Below are 18,721 nucleotides of genomic sequence, written 5' to 3' on the forward strand. Positions count from 1 at the left end.
GTCACCCATAGTTAAGTACTTTGTACATCACAATTTGTGTTTTATGCAGAAAAACTGCAATATTCTATTACGGAAAAAATGTGTATGTAACTCTAATTAGACAGTCGTGTCCTTTTAAACTAAAAGTCTTGTGAAACATAGAAAATTTGTGAAGATAGATGTGTATAGTATCTTTAGCCGTGCATGGAAATTCAATTCATTATACATTTTGTATCTTGTTAACACCAAAGTGCAACGACATTGTGTGCATGTTTTGCACGAAATAGGGCATGTTCAGTAATTGTTTTAAAAAATTCATCATAATATTTGTAATCTCGTTCAGTAATTAAATCACGTGTGATTTTGCGGTTAAGTTGACATATTCATTTCATTATAATCCATTTTTACTAAGCAAAAATGTTTCAATGACTAAAGGTGAAATTTTTAATTTGTAAAATACAAGCTATAAACAACTAATTTGTTACAATTAAGTCAAAGTTAAGTAGCTGTTAATATGATTAATGATAGTATGAAATAGTCTAAATCTGACAGATTTCCAACACCTTTATATAATATTCAATTCTGACTCAAAATAATCATTTTTCTATTTTAAGAATTTTTGTACATAAAACTGGTTCAAGCTCCTAATAATTGTATCCACACGACTATTTCTGGGGGGAAAAACATGTTCATTGGACGTCTTTGGATTTTTCTCTATTCCCTAATTTTTTGCCCTTCTTTCTCTCTTCTTTGGATTTAAGCACTCTTTCATTTTCTATTCCTTTTTTTAGACTTATATTTCTGAATTATTTGATGTTTTAACCTTTTATTTTCCTTTATTCCCTATTCTTCAGCATTGAATCACTTTTTTAATTCATTTGTTTTATGTTAGTATTGACTGAAATCTTAAAAATGTATATTATGTAGACACTTTTTACTATTAACGTTTTACTAGAGGCTATCAGCTACCCTATTGTTGACCTTTTGGGTTAAACATCAACAGGGGAAATTGGCCATACCCTCATTGTCATTCAAAGTAAATAAATATTGAGAAAAGTTTGTTATATGACTATCATTGTGTATATTTGTACAATAACCATGTACTAACACATCTCTAATAGGTTATGATAACCTAAAAGATAACATACTTCAATAGAAAATTTATAGTGCGTAAAATGTTGTTTTGTGAATGGACTCCTTCAATCAGGGCCGATAATCCATGACCCTGTTATCAACTTTTTCAAGCTCGTGATAATTGTATCTGTATGACTATTCAAATATTTATATAATTATTAATTCATTCAGGTATGTATTTAAGGTGTAGAAAGATTAACAGATTACTACCATATCTTTAAGTAGTCATTTAAAAACGTCAAATTATTTGAATAATTTTAAAAACGTAAATGGTATTTACTAATCAAATACTCCGGTAACCCCTTCAGCTTACTCTTAAATTGCTTGATTATAAAATACTAAAACAGTAGTGGGCGACTTCAACTCAACTTGACATGAAACACGAACATAACTAAACAAAAATCGAAATGTAATTTCACCGTCTCAAAATTGAACGAGAAGAAAGATTTGCTTATATATGGAACATGCACGGTTGCTTTATGGCACTTCATAGCCCGACGAACCATTTCATTGGCGTAGAAGTATATGCAGAACAATTGCAAGGGACAACATTCTTGAAGCAAAAACAATCCAATAGTCTTATAGTATAAGAGTTCGTCATCAAGTATCCTTTTTAATTTTAATTTTTTATTTGATTATTTATTTTTACCAAACTTCCCTATACCAACATTTAAACTCCATCAACTTTGCTATTATACTACTTCATTGTTTGAAAAATAGTAGTGGGCGATTATAATCCCATATGACATGAACCACGAACATGAATAAAAAATATGTAACATTACTGTCGCAAAATTGTACGAGAAAGGACAACGGGGTCGGACTTCTACTCACAAGATTGCACATACGGAGCAGCTTTTAAATACAAGCAAGAAATGCTTAACCAAACAACAAATATACAAATAAGTAGACATATAAGTAAATAAACAGATAATAAAGAAATAATGTAAGGTATGTTCAATATAGTATCTGATTTCCCCATACAAATATGGTATTGTAATGCTTTAATCAGTCACAGGTATTTAATGTCACAGTAAAGTGTTGATTATGCAGAACAATTACCCGTGTGTACACTGACAATAAACCCACACTTTTAGTATCCTCAAATTACCTACAACATACAGACTTTACACTGACAATAAACCCACACTTTAGTATCCTCAAATTACCTACAACATACAGACTTTACACTGACAATAAACCCACACTTTAGTATCCTCAAATTACCTACAACATACAGACTTTACACTGACAATAAACCCACACTTTAGTATCCTCAAATTACCTACAACATACAGACTTTACACTGACAATAAACCCACACTTTAGTATCCTCAAATTACCTACAACATACAGACTTTACACTGACAATAAACCCACACTTTAGTATCCTCAAATTACCTACAACATACAGACTTTACACTGACAATAAACCCACACTTTAGTATCCTCAAATTACATACATCATACAGACTTTACACTGACAATAAACCCACACTTTAGTATCCTCAAATTACCTACAACATACAGACTTTACACTGACAATAAACCCACACTTTAGTATCCTCAAATTACCTACAACATACAGACTTTACACTGACAATAAACCCACACTTTAGTATCCTCAAATTACATACATCATACAGACTTTACACTGACAATAAACCCACACTTTAGTATCCTCAAACTACCTATTACATGCAGACTTTACACTTACAATCAACCAACGGGCAGACAGTTCTGTGACAATAAAACCCAAACTTGAGTATCCCCAAATTACCTATAACCTACAGACTACGTATAAAAGTAACCTACCACCAGATGAACACGTTTAAATAGAAAAACAACACATTTTTTTTTATTATTAAATAGCATTAAATAAATATTGCTGAAATAAATAGAATTTGTCTTATTCTTACGTCAATTTAGGCAATACAATCTAAACTGTAAAATAAGGAGATGCCGCTGTTTCGATAGGAAGAGTAGCATTTCTGAAAGGATGAAGATGCAGTCCCAAAAGAAAGAGGATACTGTTTCAAACAGAAGATGCAGCAGTTCTGAAGGGAGGATGAAATGAAACATGGTTTTCTATATCTGAGAAGTGTACGTAGTCACTATAGATTTATTGATATGATATACTAGTATACATTTCCTCCTTTATGTTACTGTGTGCTGTCGTCTGATTTTAGGGATTAAAACTTTTCAAAAAGAGAGGGTAAATATCAAGGGGCGAAAGCGAATACTGTGAATAAGAATGGTGAAGTTATTTTTATTTTCATGTTGAAATGATTTTATTGATTGATTAATTGTCAGGTTTGTTTGGTTTGTTTTTTGTCCAACATCACAATAAATCGATTTGAGATCATTTTAAAAAGCATCTTAGTATTAAGAACTAGATTTCTTTTTGAATAATTTTTGTATAACTGGGTTTAATTATTTTCGAATTACAGTAACACTAAATATCATAGTAATAAATGTCACGGAATAGTATCGAATTTTAATAATTATACCATCAACCAAGAGTTATCAGCTATTAAATAAATCACATGCTTATTTTGAAATGGAGAATGTAAAAGTTCGCTACAAATGTATCTGTACTCAATAACTGTAGTCAAATACTTGTATTTTTTGTAAAGGTGACTCTTAATTCCCACCAAGGACACGTTTGATATGACAGGTTTTACCGACTCTATGATGTCCTGACAATTTAAACTGTCTTATATTATTTAATGGTGACTTTGATTCTATCATTTTGTAATGAGCCGAATACAAATCTTCAAAGGAATCAACACTTCAACGCAGGTATATCTGCACAGCTAAGGTGAGCTTGATTGACCTCAAGGTGGCTCCTTACACTTAACACGGTGACATTGACTGAACTCAAGGTGGCTCCCTACTTCTAATGTGAGATTGAATTGACTTAAGGTGGCTCATTACAGCTAATGTGAGCTATAGTGACCTCAAGGTGTCTCTTTACAGTTAACGTTAGCTTGATTGGCCTCAAGGTGGCTCCTTACAGCTAAGGTGAACTTGATTGACCTCAAGGTGGCTCAATACAGCTAATGCGAGTTTGAATGACCTCAAGGTGGCTCTTTACAGTTAACGTGAACTTGATTGCCCTCAAGGTGGCCCCTTACAGCAAAGGTGAGTTTGATTGCCCTCAAGGTGGCTCCTTACAACTAATATGAGCTTAAATGACCCCAATGTGCACGTGGCTCCTTACAGTTTGGTTGACTTCAATGTGTACCCTAACAGACAATTTGAGCGCGAATGACCTTAAGGTGGCTCATTACATCTAATACTAGTATGAGCGTTAATAACCTTTAAATTGCGTTGCATATTAGTAAGATTACACAATACAATTAACAATATTGCTCTGTATAGCTTATGTGAGCTCCAATGACCACAGTGCGGCTATGTACAAGTAAAGTGAGCTCCAATGACCACAGTGCGGCTATTTACAAGTAAAGTGAGCTCCAATGACCACAGTGCGGCTATGTACAAGTAAAGTGAGCTCCAATGACCACAGTGCGGCTATTTACAAGTAAAGTGAGCTCCAATGACCACAGTGAGGCTATGTACAAGTAAAGTGAGCTCCAATGACCACAGTGCGGCTATTTACAAGTAAAGTAAGCTCCAATGACCACAGTGCGGCTATTTACAAGTAAAGTGAGCTCCAATGACCACAGTGCGGCTATGTACAAATAAAGTGAGCTTGGATGACTTACAGATGGCTTTGTACAGCTAATGTGAGCTTCGTTGACTTGAATATGGCTCTGTACAGCTAAGGTTGACTTGAATGACACCAATGTCACTTTGTACAGATAAGGTGAGCCTAAATGGCTTGAATATGACTCTGTACAGCGTATACGAGCTGCACTGACTTGACTATGGCTTTGTATACAGCTAAGGTTGACTTGAATTACCCAAATGTCACTTGTACAGATACGGTGAGATTAAATGACTTGAATATGGTTCTGTACAGCTAAGGTCGGCTTCAATTGCCCCAAAGTGGTTCTTTACAGCAAAAGTGAGCTTTAATCAGTTGAACATATTGGCTTTAAGATAGCGACAGAAGGGACAGTATATTAGGGAGTTTATAATGGCGATTTCTTCCAAAACACTTATTCTGATTGATTTTTTTCACAAAATTGTTTATCCAAAGTTATGTCTGTATTGGTAGATCTTTCATGTATTGTGAGATTTGCATACAATAAATATACTGACCGGACTAAAATACAAAGTAAAGCTTTAAAGCATTACTTTTCGCATAATTATTTTACCCTAATCACTTAGAAAGTGTCATACCAGGGTTATTCGGGGAACTATCCTTGCTGTTAAATGGCTATTATACAAATGGTATAAAAGCTACTCACTAAGACTGTCCCGCCCTATACCTATTACAAAGCAATTGCTGATTTATTAGTCATTCTAATCCTTTCTCTTTTTGTATATTATTTTACTAATTCCAGAAAGGAATGATATGAATCAGGTCTGATACTTATTCATATACTAGTATACGTGTTTAACATGCATAGAACTTGTGCAATTTTAAATATAATTTGTTTAGAGCAGCTATTCAATTTATTTAATATATGGGAAAACATTTTATATCCTTATTTAGCATTTTAAAATAAATTGTGACACCTAATCCTCTTTAAGTATTATTTTTACACAAACGGAATTTCAATTATTAAAGTTTAAATAATCGTCAACATTTATACCTGACTTCATTTTTTGCAACACTCACGCATGTTTCTTTATTACGAGAATTGAACATCCAAATAATCTATGAAACATTTTGAAATCATGTTTGAGACATCCTCCATTATCATCATTTTAATTGTGACAACCCACAAATTAGATCGTTATTTTGTGCTTTTTTTGTCATTTTGTTAAGGTGTTTCTTCTCACACTGCTCAGCCCTCCGTAATGATTTTTAAAGTTTGTCCATTTCTGCGCTGTCTCAAGATAATCAGTGCTGAGCGCTGACAATAGAAGATGTGGTATAAGTGCAAATTGAACTACTCTCCATCCAATTTGTAACAGTAAACCATCATACTAGGTCAAAGTAAGGTCTTCAACAAGGAGCCTTGACGGTATTGGTTTTGCTCGTTGCTGTAGACTACTCTTCAGTTGTGTGAAAAAGATAGTCATTCAAACATGAGTCAGTTTGTACTTATAAATTACTGTCTAGATTTTTTTACCAGGTGTTATAAATTTCAAAAATTAGAGATGTCCTATAAATTATTGTTACATGTATCTCTTACAATCTGAAAGTTTAAACTTAAAACATCCTAAACCGTTTGACACGCACATACATATACATTACTGTCTAGATCAATGTTTTGCATTGTAGCAGGTGTTATAATTTTCAGAGAGCTGAAAGGCTTTATTTAAGTGTGTACATGCATTTCCAACATAGACAAAGATCTCAAACTTTAATTTGAGGCCAGCCTATACCGTTGGCATATATATATACACGTACATTTTATGAGATATGTGGGTCAACGGATAAGTAGTTTAATATTATAAATCATATTGTTACATGTATAAGACTTACTGAAATGTAGGCCAATATCTTGTTATAAGGATTTAAAACCTCTCATACGCATTCATCCGGATATTGATTTACCCCGACGGAACCCGTGATCTTTTCTAAAATTTATACGTTAACCTTGTGGCATAACAAAATTTTGGGACCCATTTAGATCAGTTACATGTACAAAATTTAACCAAAGAATCATATTATAAATCATGTTTCCATCAGATGGTTTATGAATATGATTTTTATTCAAAAATAGATGGTGAAAATCTCTCCTTTATTAGAGTAGCCCGGCAATGGTATGTATAATCAATTACAACGTAGTCTGAACTATCTTACATAAACCAATCTTCGCGTCCAGTTCGTCTACTCTCTGAATAACCATACAGCCTAGTAACAATATTTATAATGCCCCCTAATTTACTTTCCTCCCTTTTCCAATTTACTACAGGACATCCACTATATAATTTTAATGTATCTATTCTTATTTAATTCTAAAAAGCAGCTATTCTTTCTGTTATAAAAGTTTATGTGGTTACTTGATAAGGGCAAGCTATTTTCTCACAAGAAGGAAATCTTGCTCTCCTACTATGATAAATCGCCATGTCCCTTTTCAGAATGACAGGCTTCACTTTTAAACATTTATAAGGTCAAATGCCAATGAGATACGTCACACACGTGGTGGCGCAAACTGATGGCATATTAATTGCATATATATTACAAAATTTATTACACGCTTAAGTTTACTTTAATGATTTAAACATTTTAACAGTAAATATTGTGATTCTACGTCTTCTAGAGGACACTTATGAAACAAACTAGCTACTGTTAAATATCTCCTTATAGATAGGTGAGGCGCGACTTAAATAGATATAAAAATATTGATTGAATTTTACATTTAATTGAACTACTCGATGACTGAATTTAAAGGTGCGTTTAAAACCACAAAGTTATTTGAAAAATTCAGGAAAGAAAATAAAGTTTTATCTTCAATGGAATAATTTTTAAAGAGTTTTATCTATTGTATAGTGACACGTATGAGTACTTTTTCGTTCATAGTTGTGGCTTACGTAGATGCTATTAAGTGACCGAGTTTAAATTTTACAAGTTGAATAGGCTCTATATGTTCGATTTAAATCAGTTCATTCAAATTTATGTCCAAATATGTAACTTTATACAATAATAAATATTTGTAAATTGAACTTGACTTAGCGACTCATTGGGACAGATAAAAACTGATTGTATCAGTATTAATGGCCTTTTCATTTACTGTGAACCTGTCGCAACAAGCGTTTCCGGGTGTAGCTGACCTTTTAATGGACAGAAAAAAACATAGAGTAAAACTAATCAATTTTAAAAAGAAAATCGAGTTATTGGTTGAACCGTTCTTCTTTTTGTTAATTGTTGGCATTCATTGAAAAGGGGAAGAATAATATAATGAAAAGCCGGAAAATGGCTTCAAAAGATTCAATATGCACGTCAAAGTGAGACGATGTATGGTTGCCAGTAGGATCGGTTTGTTCAGACAGCCTAGTTTATCTCCCGTAGTTCTAAATTTCAAAGTGTAATCCATACTCCATGGTGAATGGATAGGGGGACAAAACACAAAATGAAGAATACACATACAACATACTACAAAATACTATACACAAAAATTTAAACTTGTAAACTCGAAAATAATCTGACAACGTCATGTCAAAAAAAAAAAAAAATAACCGAAAGACAAACACCAGCATGTAAAACAAGACTAAGAAACTACATACAGAGCAACACGAACACCACCAAAAAACCAGGGGTGATCTCAGGGTCTCCGAAAGCAATTCAAACGAGAAAAAGCAAGTTCGTATGTTAATTGTATATCATTCATTTTCTTCCTTTTATATACCTACGTGTTCAATTTGACTAGTATTATATAAGATAAACATGCGACGGTATTTTGATTTATTTCTTTATTAAAATAGTGTGTTGAAACAAACGATCTATTACTTCAATAAACCTAAAAATTAACTGAAATATTTGAAAATAAAAATGTCACCGCATTATGTATGATCAAACGTTAGAAATACATTTATGGATACTAATTTTAAATAAATCGTTGCATTTCCTGTCGGATTTAATTTAGATATGAAGTGTCTTTATTCATGCATTCATCTTAAATATTTTTAAACCGCAGATATTTGAACAATCTTAGGACGAATCTGCTGCATTTGTGTAGAACGATATAAATGTCTAATTTACATTTTAATTGCAAATCTGTCTCCTCACTATCATTAATTTTTATGTCTTCACAATGTTTTATTCCGAAGTTTTAAAATTTCAAAAATAATTTGAAAAATAGAAATAAAAATCGCGTTGGGAATGAGCAACGTAAATAATCCAGAATAAGACCATATTTAGCTTATTTATTTTGGTTAAATACCGACCATTGTTTACGTCTAAAGTTCATATCTTTTATCAACAGTAAAGGATTTAAAACAAAGAATACCAAAGTCAATTCAAAAGTTTGTAATCTAAGCTCTTCAAATATATGTGTTGAAACTTTGCTTTGCAATTTAACTTTAGATATAAATGTCGTGTGAAATGTTAATGTATGAGAATAATTTGACAACTCTACAAATATTCAGAACATGAATTGTGTTATTCAAGAACTGAAAGTCATAAAATATATCATAATGTACTTTTAAGTTATGTAACAGTTGAAAATAAAATGTCTTGAACATACGGATGCATGAAATTTTTAAGAATGGCTGCCACTTCTCAAATAAGAACTAAGAACTTGCATAGTCGTCAATTCCACGAAAGTATTTTCATTCCGTAATATATATAAGCAATGTGCCTTTCAATAACATCTATCATTTTATTTTAGCAAATCGTTTTATCCGTTTTAAATTTCATTTTATCTGGGCCTTAGCTATCAATACGCCCAAGTCTGTACTGATTGAAACACATCGGCATAATATTGCAAGAACACCTATTTTTCAACATCAAAATCGCAATTTACCAGCGAAACAGTTCTAAAAAGTATGTTGTGATTTTCAGTTGTTTTAATCTGAGGGAATGATATTTCATAAAATATAAAAAAAAAAAAGATGTGGTATGATTGCCAATGAGACAACTATCCACAAAAGACCAAAATGACACAGACGTTAACAACTATAGGTCACCGTACGGCCTTCAACAACGAGCAAAGCCCATACCGCATAGTCAGCTATAATAGGCCCCGAAATGACAATGTAAAACAATTCAAACGAAAAACTAACGGCCTTATTTATATAAAAAAAAATGAACGAAAAACAAATATGTAACACATAAACCAACGACAACCACTGAATTCCAGGCTCCTGACTTGGGATACATACATACATAATGTGGCGGGGTTAAACATGTTAGCGGGATCCCAACCCACACATAACCTGGGACAGTGGTATAACAGTACAACATAAGAACGAACTATAAAAATCAGTCGAAAAAGGCTCAACTCATCAGATGGACAAAAAAATACAAGTGGACCAAAGATCGTTGTGATATACCTTTATAGTTCCACTTAATTTTCTTGAAAAATGCAGATCCTGTGTCCAGTGCTTACAAGTAGTACTTGTTTGTGAGGACACAGTATATAAATAAGGAGATGTGGTATCATTATCTGAGACAACTATCCCAACAAAGTTCAAATGAAGTGGATGTACGCAATTATACAAACAGATAAGTTCAACTAGAAAAAAACAAATTCCGATCTCCATCTATATAAACTGGACATAGATTTGTCCATATTTGTTTTTTTTCTGACAAGTAAATAAACAATGACAGTCAGATAGATATTGATATACAAACATTTATACGCTGACAAATTAATAGGTATAATTAAGACAACATGGGCCGGAGGTGTATTTAATGACAAATATGTCTATTAAGGCGCTAATATAATCATTTGCTACATTTACTGGTCAATTGTTTACCGTATAAATCACATATAAAATAACTGTATGACAATACACACGCGCAGGGGATAATTACCCCGGTACACACAAATATCTAAAAACGGTAGCAGAAGAAACCAAGGATGCAATCAAAAACCAAAATTTGAATTAAGAAAACTGACACCACCATGGCCAAAAAGAAAACGACTGAAAGATTAAAACAATAGTACATAACAGCCGGACAAAAAAGACAGCACTGTAGCCAGAAAAGAATCACTATGTATACTGAAAGACAAAACAATACACAGTAATCTAAAGATTGAGTATCGCGTACCCAGAGACAATTGTGGTAGATTAACGTAATCTGTGTCAGCAGTTTCTGTCTGACTATTTAGTAACTAAATTTTAAATTCAAGTGTTTTCCAATTCCTGTAAAACACTTGGTTTCCACTAACGTGATTTTTTTTAAAACTATAGATTTCTTACATCAGAACCACGGGTGATGTACATGTGGGGTGGGAGCAAAACAAAAAGAAGATAAATGTCCACGATTTTCTTTCGTAACATTGCAAGTGTTCCCTTGACCTTCGTTAACATCTATAGAAAAATGCTAGGATTTCAAAAAATTAGTTATTCATAGATAATAATATATTCACCGATAAGCACATTAATACATTAATATAGATAGTAAAATAAGTAACAACTCATTAACGCCCATTTATGACATTTTTACACGACCGCATTACAGACTGATCATAACTAAAAATGTCCTCCAATTATGGAAATTTGGGATGTTTTGTCATAAGACAATAACATCATAAAAATGTGAACACAATCATCATATTGAATTAATATTTGCGTGGTACATACAAATCGTTCGCATAACTTCGTAGCAATATAACAAACGCTGACTGTGAGATGAAGAACAGCAATATACTAAAGAACAGATACAAAACTATGGTTTGATGTGATTGCAAATGAGACAACTAGGTACCAAAGTTTAATTTAAATAGATTTAAACAAGTATATGTCACTGTACAGCCTACAGTAATTAGCAAACCTCTATCAGTCTTTAGTCAGCTATAAAAGGTCATGACATTGTCTGCATTACTATTTTTTCTAATGAGTTTCAATTTTAAAATCACAAAAACATCATGTACTTAAATAATTTGTCAACAAATTGATATCTCGAGGCCAACATTCAGGAATTGATGCTTTAAATGTACATTATAACCCCAAAATATTTCATTCATCACAACATAATCCATTGCATGTTCCTATGTAATACATGCTTTGTCACACAACGAATTTATTAGATCCGGCTTATTATTTCATTCATTTATCATTCTGCAATCCCTTATTTATCTCCCCTTGTAGCGGTAGTTGACGCATCACAATAGTCTCAAGTTGTTTCAAAATCAAGATGGATTGTGCAGTAAAAATGTAGAATTGATTATAAATAGCAAAAAAGTCATGAATGATAAACACGCGGTATAGCTGAGAGTTGATTTTCCTTGTAAGGTCAGGAAAAGTAATTAATTTGCAGTAAAAAATCACAGATTGTTAAATCGATGGATATTTGTAGATTATTAAAACTTCAACAGGTTAACAAATGATGGATGGTCTTAGCTCTCAAACAATGTCAGACTAGCCATGATATTACTTGTATTCATTTGTTAACTTTTACCTAATTTGGTTTAAGATTATCTGAGTGACATTGTTCCATACTTCATCTTAGTATTTTCTATGTAAAAAAAACTGCATAGTCCGTGCTTTACTTTTGTATTGTCTTACTACTATCCCGTTTTTAGTTAATTACCATATAATTTATGTGTGATTACCTTTTAACCTTTTTGTCTGATTACATATTACTCTTGTCTAATTACCACCTAATTTTTGTCTGAATATAAATTTTGAAGCAAATACGAGATTAAGATTGCATGGAAAACAGTGGTAGCTAGATTTCGAGAGTGTTGCTAAGACTAGATCTAATACCATCACAGCGTTTTGCAGAATTCTTAAAAATATTTCATAAAATACTACCAACATATCATTCATAGATAATCAGATATAAATACAAGACTACGAACAATCATATTGAAATTCTTTGTGTTTAAATGTAGCCACTAAACGCTCGAAATGTTCATAAAACGACATAAATGCAATATCAAATATGATAGAGCTGCGTTGGTCAAAAGCGATGCTATTTATGTGGTCTTGTATCTCTAGATGTGATAACTACACCCCAATTAAAAATAGTTAGCAAGTAATTATTCATAATTATTGTGAAAAAGAAACAAACACAAATGATATCACATCCAGTGTGAATTTTGATATCATGTTAAGAGGAAGTAACAAAAAGGTCATAATAAGCGGAAGATAATAAGTCGACATTCAAAACTTATTTATTGACGAGAAATGACAACAGTATGGCCAAAATATAAAAAACGACAAAATGTCAAACAAATCTACAAAACACTACACGGATAGCTCAAGACTATAATTTATAAGGTGTTTAGCTACTACGTTTTGATAAAATGTGTATAAAAATCAAATAATGAATTTTTAAAGCGCTGATCAGAAGGAGGTTTATTATCACATAGATTTTCTCAGCTGTTTGGTATTTTTTATGACAGGAGCTTCCATCAGTCGAGTTAACGCTCAGTTCTTTCTAAAGGAAGACGAACCACAATGGCATTCCAACACAGTCATTCGGAACCTTTCTATCTCGTCAAATCTGAACATTTTGTATCTCATTCTAAATGATTCTATAGTGAACCATTACGAACTATTCTGACAGACAAATAACAGGTTATAGTCGAATCTGCATAGTTAATTACCTATTTTGGTAATTTTATTCAAATTTATAAAACATTTTCCCACGTTAAAGTGAAATTTAAAAAAGTTATTGTGTCGATCCCAGACTGATGAATTGCGAATCAGTGATCTTACACTCAATGAAAAGGTAGTTTACAAGGATCAAGGAGAGGTTCACATGCGACGGGTATTTAAAATCCTCAACATTTATTTTAATCGGGTACTTTCAGCAAGGCCACCATTGTTCAGTTCATTGGTATGATGGTGTTGGGTTAGAGATTTTCATCTTCCTTCCAACAGTGCAACTCCAAATGTTTATCTTTTTAGTATGATTTCTGATATTTTTGGGCCATCTATTAGTGTACAAATCAAGTTCATAAAGGATACCAGGCTCATATTAAAGTACGAAAATACGTACTAATTTCGTAAGATCAAACGCTTTAGTTGTGTGAATCAAAGATAGTCGAAAACCCAAATCGATTATATAGCCAAAGAACATTGAAAACAAAGTCTAGACATACATTTAACACGGCTAAAATTAAAATGTTGCTTGGTAACCTTTCGAACATCGACCCTAATTTACATTCATAGAATACACGCTGACTCTTTCTCATGTCAAATTATAAAGTACAGTTACAGCCAGCCATATAATAAGATGTCAACGTAGACACTTTAATGCTTATACTTAAGACGTTTTGTTACTGTTATAAATCTTAGGTTTTATTAACTTACGTATATGGGTATAAAAAGTCGGTTTGCTCTGTTCTCCATTTTTGTCCAATCCCACGGTTAGATATTATAATGTACTGCAAGTGTTTTTGACATGATTGCACTGCAATTTTTATGTCATTGGAATTTTGTAGTTATTTATGGATGGTGAAAAACGCCTTGCGCAAACTAAGGAAAATCGCAAATGTAATGGCAAATATATATACTAGTATATCAAATGGTACACGAGTACTTATGAAGAGGAAGAGTATACGAAATTATTGGTCATAGGCATTTCCTGTATGAAATTACTCCACATTGGTTAAAAACTTTTAACACCTCTTGTAAAACAATCATATTAAAAGAAGATGCATGAGAGATATTTCAGATTTAACTAAAAAGACTGCGGAGGCATTGTTTAGATATTGTTTCAATGAAACGTATTTCTGTTTAAATATAGCCTTGTTCACAGCAGTTTCTATAAAGCACCTGCACTGATTCATGAATTAAGAGATCACACATACATGTGAGTGACTAACTCCATTTTGGTTAACAAAGAAATGACAAAAAAGATTGAAATGATAATTGAAACTGCCATTTTACAGATTCCAACAAAAGAAACGAACACGCATTTGAAAGACGAAAGGTCAAAGGGTCATGAACTTTAAACCAATTCAACTTCTCAATTAAAATTTCTAAATCGAAACGATTGTGTAAATTCAGATCAAAGAAACTGTGTATTGCATCAGCGGACATTTTGATTGTGTGTTTGCTTCATTAAACATCTTTATCTTGATTAAACATCGTGGTTTGGGCGAAAATGGCGTAATTCATGAAAACGTCGATAAGTGGTTGTACGAAGATCCACGTGTAGATTATAAAGACACCTTTGTGTATCCCGGATAATGTAGTCCCTCCCCGTGATAGACTCCCAATCGCGAATGTAACCATCGTAGAACATCGAATTATAACTACTATCGTAGAGCAACGAATAATAACTATACTGATCTATTTAGTATGTCCTTTGTGTTGAGATTGATCGTAGTTTCTGAAGTTCATATTTAAAGATTTGATGACCATTGGTTGCCTCGGCTGTTTGTTAAAATTAATCATTTGAACATAGAAGAACGATATAAAAATTTAAAAAAATGTTGCCAATGAGACAACTCTTAAACAGAGACCAAATGACATATGCTAGCTCTCCATCGGTATAATATATTAACCCATAATTATTAAAACATGAATACTCCTACATGTATGCTAATTATAAAGACAATGACAATTTTTTTATTGTACAGAAAAGATAGTAAAATTATCGGAAAAGAACATACACCCATGAACTTGACCTGCCCAATTAACCTTATTTGCATAAGATTATTAGAAAGGTATTAAAAAAAATATACTAATGCTTTGAGATACCATTCATACGAAAGTTTCTGTTTGAAAAGAGCTTTAAAGAGACCAACTTTTATATTATAATTGACACTGAAAAATGCAAACAACATGCGACACAAGTATACATCTGATTCAGAAATATCATTAACATGTATTATTGCAATAGCTATCAAGACTTGTCGAAGTACTTCTTGCCATTTATTTTTCAGGTGGGAAAATTCAAATGAATCTACCATTTTTCCATTCGCAGTTATTGTCTAAAAGCCCTTACCAAGTACGAATCAAGGATTGTTGATTCACAAACCGTGTCGTAATTGCAAATCAACAGTACTTTCATTATTTCTGGATTCGATATTGATAGGGACTTGACAACATCAAGTACACATTGATAGTTTTTTGATTGAGGGCCGATACTACGGGGCGCCGAATGGGACTCTTGTGGTTTTGTACTCAAAATTCAATTTTGTACGGACAAAAGTGACTTTTGTTCAACAAAAATAAGTTCAGTTTAACAAAATTTGTATCATACTACAAATTTAAAATTTTGTCATACAAAATTATCTATCAGCGGACAAAAGTCACTTTTGTCATGACAAAATTCGTTTTTGTTACACAGACTTGAATTTTGTTACCTAATTTGAAAATTGGGCGACAAAAGTCAATTTTGTATTCAAATTAGTTTAGTTTGGTTTCTGTGAACTAATTTGCATACAAAATCGACTTTTGTTACACAAAATTGACAAAAATGAATTTTGTCTCAACAAAATTGACAAAATTGACTTTTGTCTCAACAAAATTGACAAAATTGAATTTTGTCTCAACAAAATTGACAAAATTGACTTTTGTCTCAACAAAATTGACAAAATTGACTTTTGTCTCAACAAAATTGACAAAATTGACTTTTGTGAGACAAAATTGACTTTTGTCTCAACAAAATTGACAAAATTGACTTTTGTCTCAACAAAATTGACAAAATTGAATTTTGTCTCAACAAAATTGACAAAATTGAATTCTCAACAAAATTCATTTTTGTCTCACGAAAGTCAATTTTGTCTCATAAAAGTCAATTTTGTTGTTACAAAATTGAATTTTGTCGTCACAAAAATGAATTTTGTCGTCACAAAATTGACTTTTGTCTCAACAAAATTGACAAAACTGACTTTTGTCTCAACAAAATTAACAAAATTGACTTTTGTCTCAACAAAATTAACAAAATTGACTTTTGTCTCAACAAAATTGACTTTTGTCTCAACAAAATTGACTTTTGTCTCAACAAAATTGATTTTTGTCTCAACAAAATTGACAGAATTGACTTTTGTCTCAACAAAATTAACAAAATTGACTTTTGTCTCAACAAAATTGACAAAATTGAATTTTGTCTCACAAAAATCAATTTTGTCTCACAAAAGTCAATTTTGTCTCACAAAAGTCAATTTTGTCTCACAAAAGTTAATTTTGTCTCACAAAAGTCAATTTTGTCTCACAAAATTGAATCTTACCTCACACAATTGACTTTTGTGATTTAATTTCCATATCAGGTAACAAAAGTCAATTTTGTATGCAAATATGTTTAATAATATATTTGCATACCTTTTAGACAAAATTGACTTTTGTCATGACAAATATGAATTTTGTCTACAAAAATGAATTTTGTCATGACAAAAATGAATTTTGTCTACACAAATGAATTTTGTCATCACAAAATTGAAGTTCTCACAAAACAAGTCTGTAGCACATAGTTTTGTAAGACAAAAATGATTTTGTTATGACAGAATTGAATTTTGTACAAAACCACAAGAGTCCCATTCGGCGCCCCGTAGATACGGTCACGTACTAAAACTGTTTGACTGCTTCACTTTATTACATCCTTTCTATTGTTCAAACTGGATATCAGAAAAGAAACACAAGTCACAGACTCTATCAGTTGTCCTCTTATTGGATTGACAGGTATGGCCCGTACCACGGCCAAAGATGAGCAAATTAAAACGGGTACTGAAGACCGAGCTAGTTAGAAAACAAAATGAGAAATGAAATTTAGCACAAAAAGGGTTCAAGAGATTTGCGATAATGAAGTAAGAAAAAAAAAGCACTTTAGTTTCTTTACTTTCTGTCGGTTATTAACATTATTTGGTCATTAGGAAACATATAAGTGATCCTGGTTTTAGATTCATCAGACAATGTTTTCTATGTTGATTTGTCGGGGGTCACGTGGTTTGTTTCATTTTGCAGATTTGTGCAAATATTTATATGAGAAATGTTCTGTATTGACAGTACAAAACAAACTTATAAGTCATATATAATGTGTATTGTATTTGCTAAGCAGATTACATCGTGTGTTTAAATAAATTATTTAAACTGCAGGAGTTAGACTGAAAATCAATATTTAAAGCCTGTTAGAAAGACATGGGTGATACATGTAAATTCTTTGATCAATTTCAATTTTGTTATGAATATTTCTTCAAGCGGGATTCGATGGTCAAGTCAGTGGTCGAAGTAGTTCATAGACAGTCTCAATATCGCAATATCGTGCTCATTGTACATGCGCACTTCCTCCTGAATAGTTTTACATCTCAAAGTGCACTTAATTTCCGCCCATATATATGTTGGTATGTTTGTTTTGAAGTGTGGTTCCCACATAAGATTCAGACAGCATTATCCATTTCACTTTCTCTTAATCAACTTTTTATGTCGTGTGTGAAATCTTAAGCACATAGAAACATGACAATTTGCACCCCTACACATCTTTATTAAATTTAATTGGACATTTCCTCCCAAACAACAGTGAGGTTTATTGGGAAAACAAACATAATTTAAAAGAAAACAAATACTAAACACATTATCTTTATTTGAAATATTGGATAGAATTCAGGTTCCATGACTACACGTACATTTATTACACAAAGAAGTAGTTTATGCATGATAACCACCCTTTGATGTGTGGTATTATTTATACTGATGAAAGTTTCATACTTTTTGAGACAATAAGAAAATGGCCAAACGTCACAAATTTGGATAAATCCTACTTGTATTTCAATTCATGATCAAAATACAGAAACAAAACTTACTTACAAAGTAGGTGTTAAAGACTTCTTTAAATCCCCTCCATATTTATAAAAGACCCTGTTTACATGCATGTGTACGAATAAAACAACAAATGCGTCCCTCCTCAAGGTCTGTATAGAATTAGGAGATGTGACACGATTGCCAATGAGACAACTTTCAAGCA

The 18,721-nt window shown here is 32.1% G+C and overlaps 1 protein-coding gene across 2 annotated transcripts in view; it reads right to left on the reverse strand.

The window, feature by feature from the left end:
* Positions 1-18,721, reverse strand: part of LOC139495183 (uncharacterized) — a 52,863-nt gene that overhangs the window by 23,873 nt on the left and 10,269 nt on the right. The gene's annotated exons all lie outside the window — the stretch shown is intronic.

The sequence above is a fragment of the Mytilus edulis genome, chromosome 11 (assembly GCF_963676685.1).
Source record: "Mytilus edulis chromosome 11, xbMytEdul2.2, whole genome shotgun sequence".
NCBI lineage: Eukaryota > Metazoa > Mollusca > Bivalvia > Mytilida > Mytilidae > Mytilus > Mytilus edulis.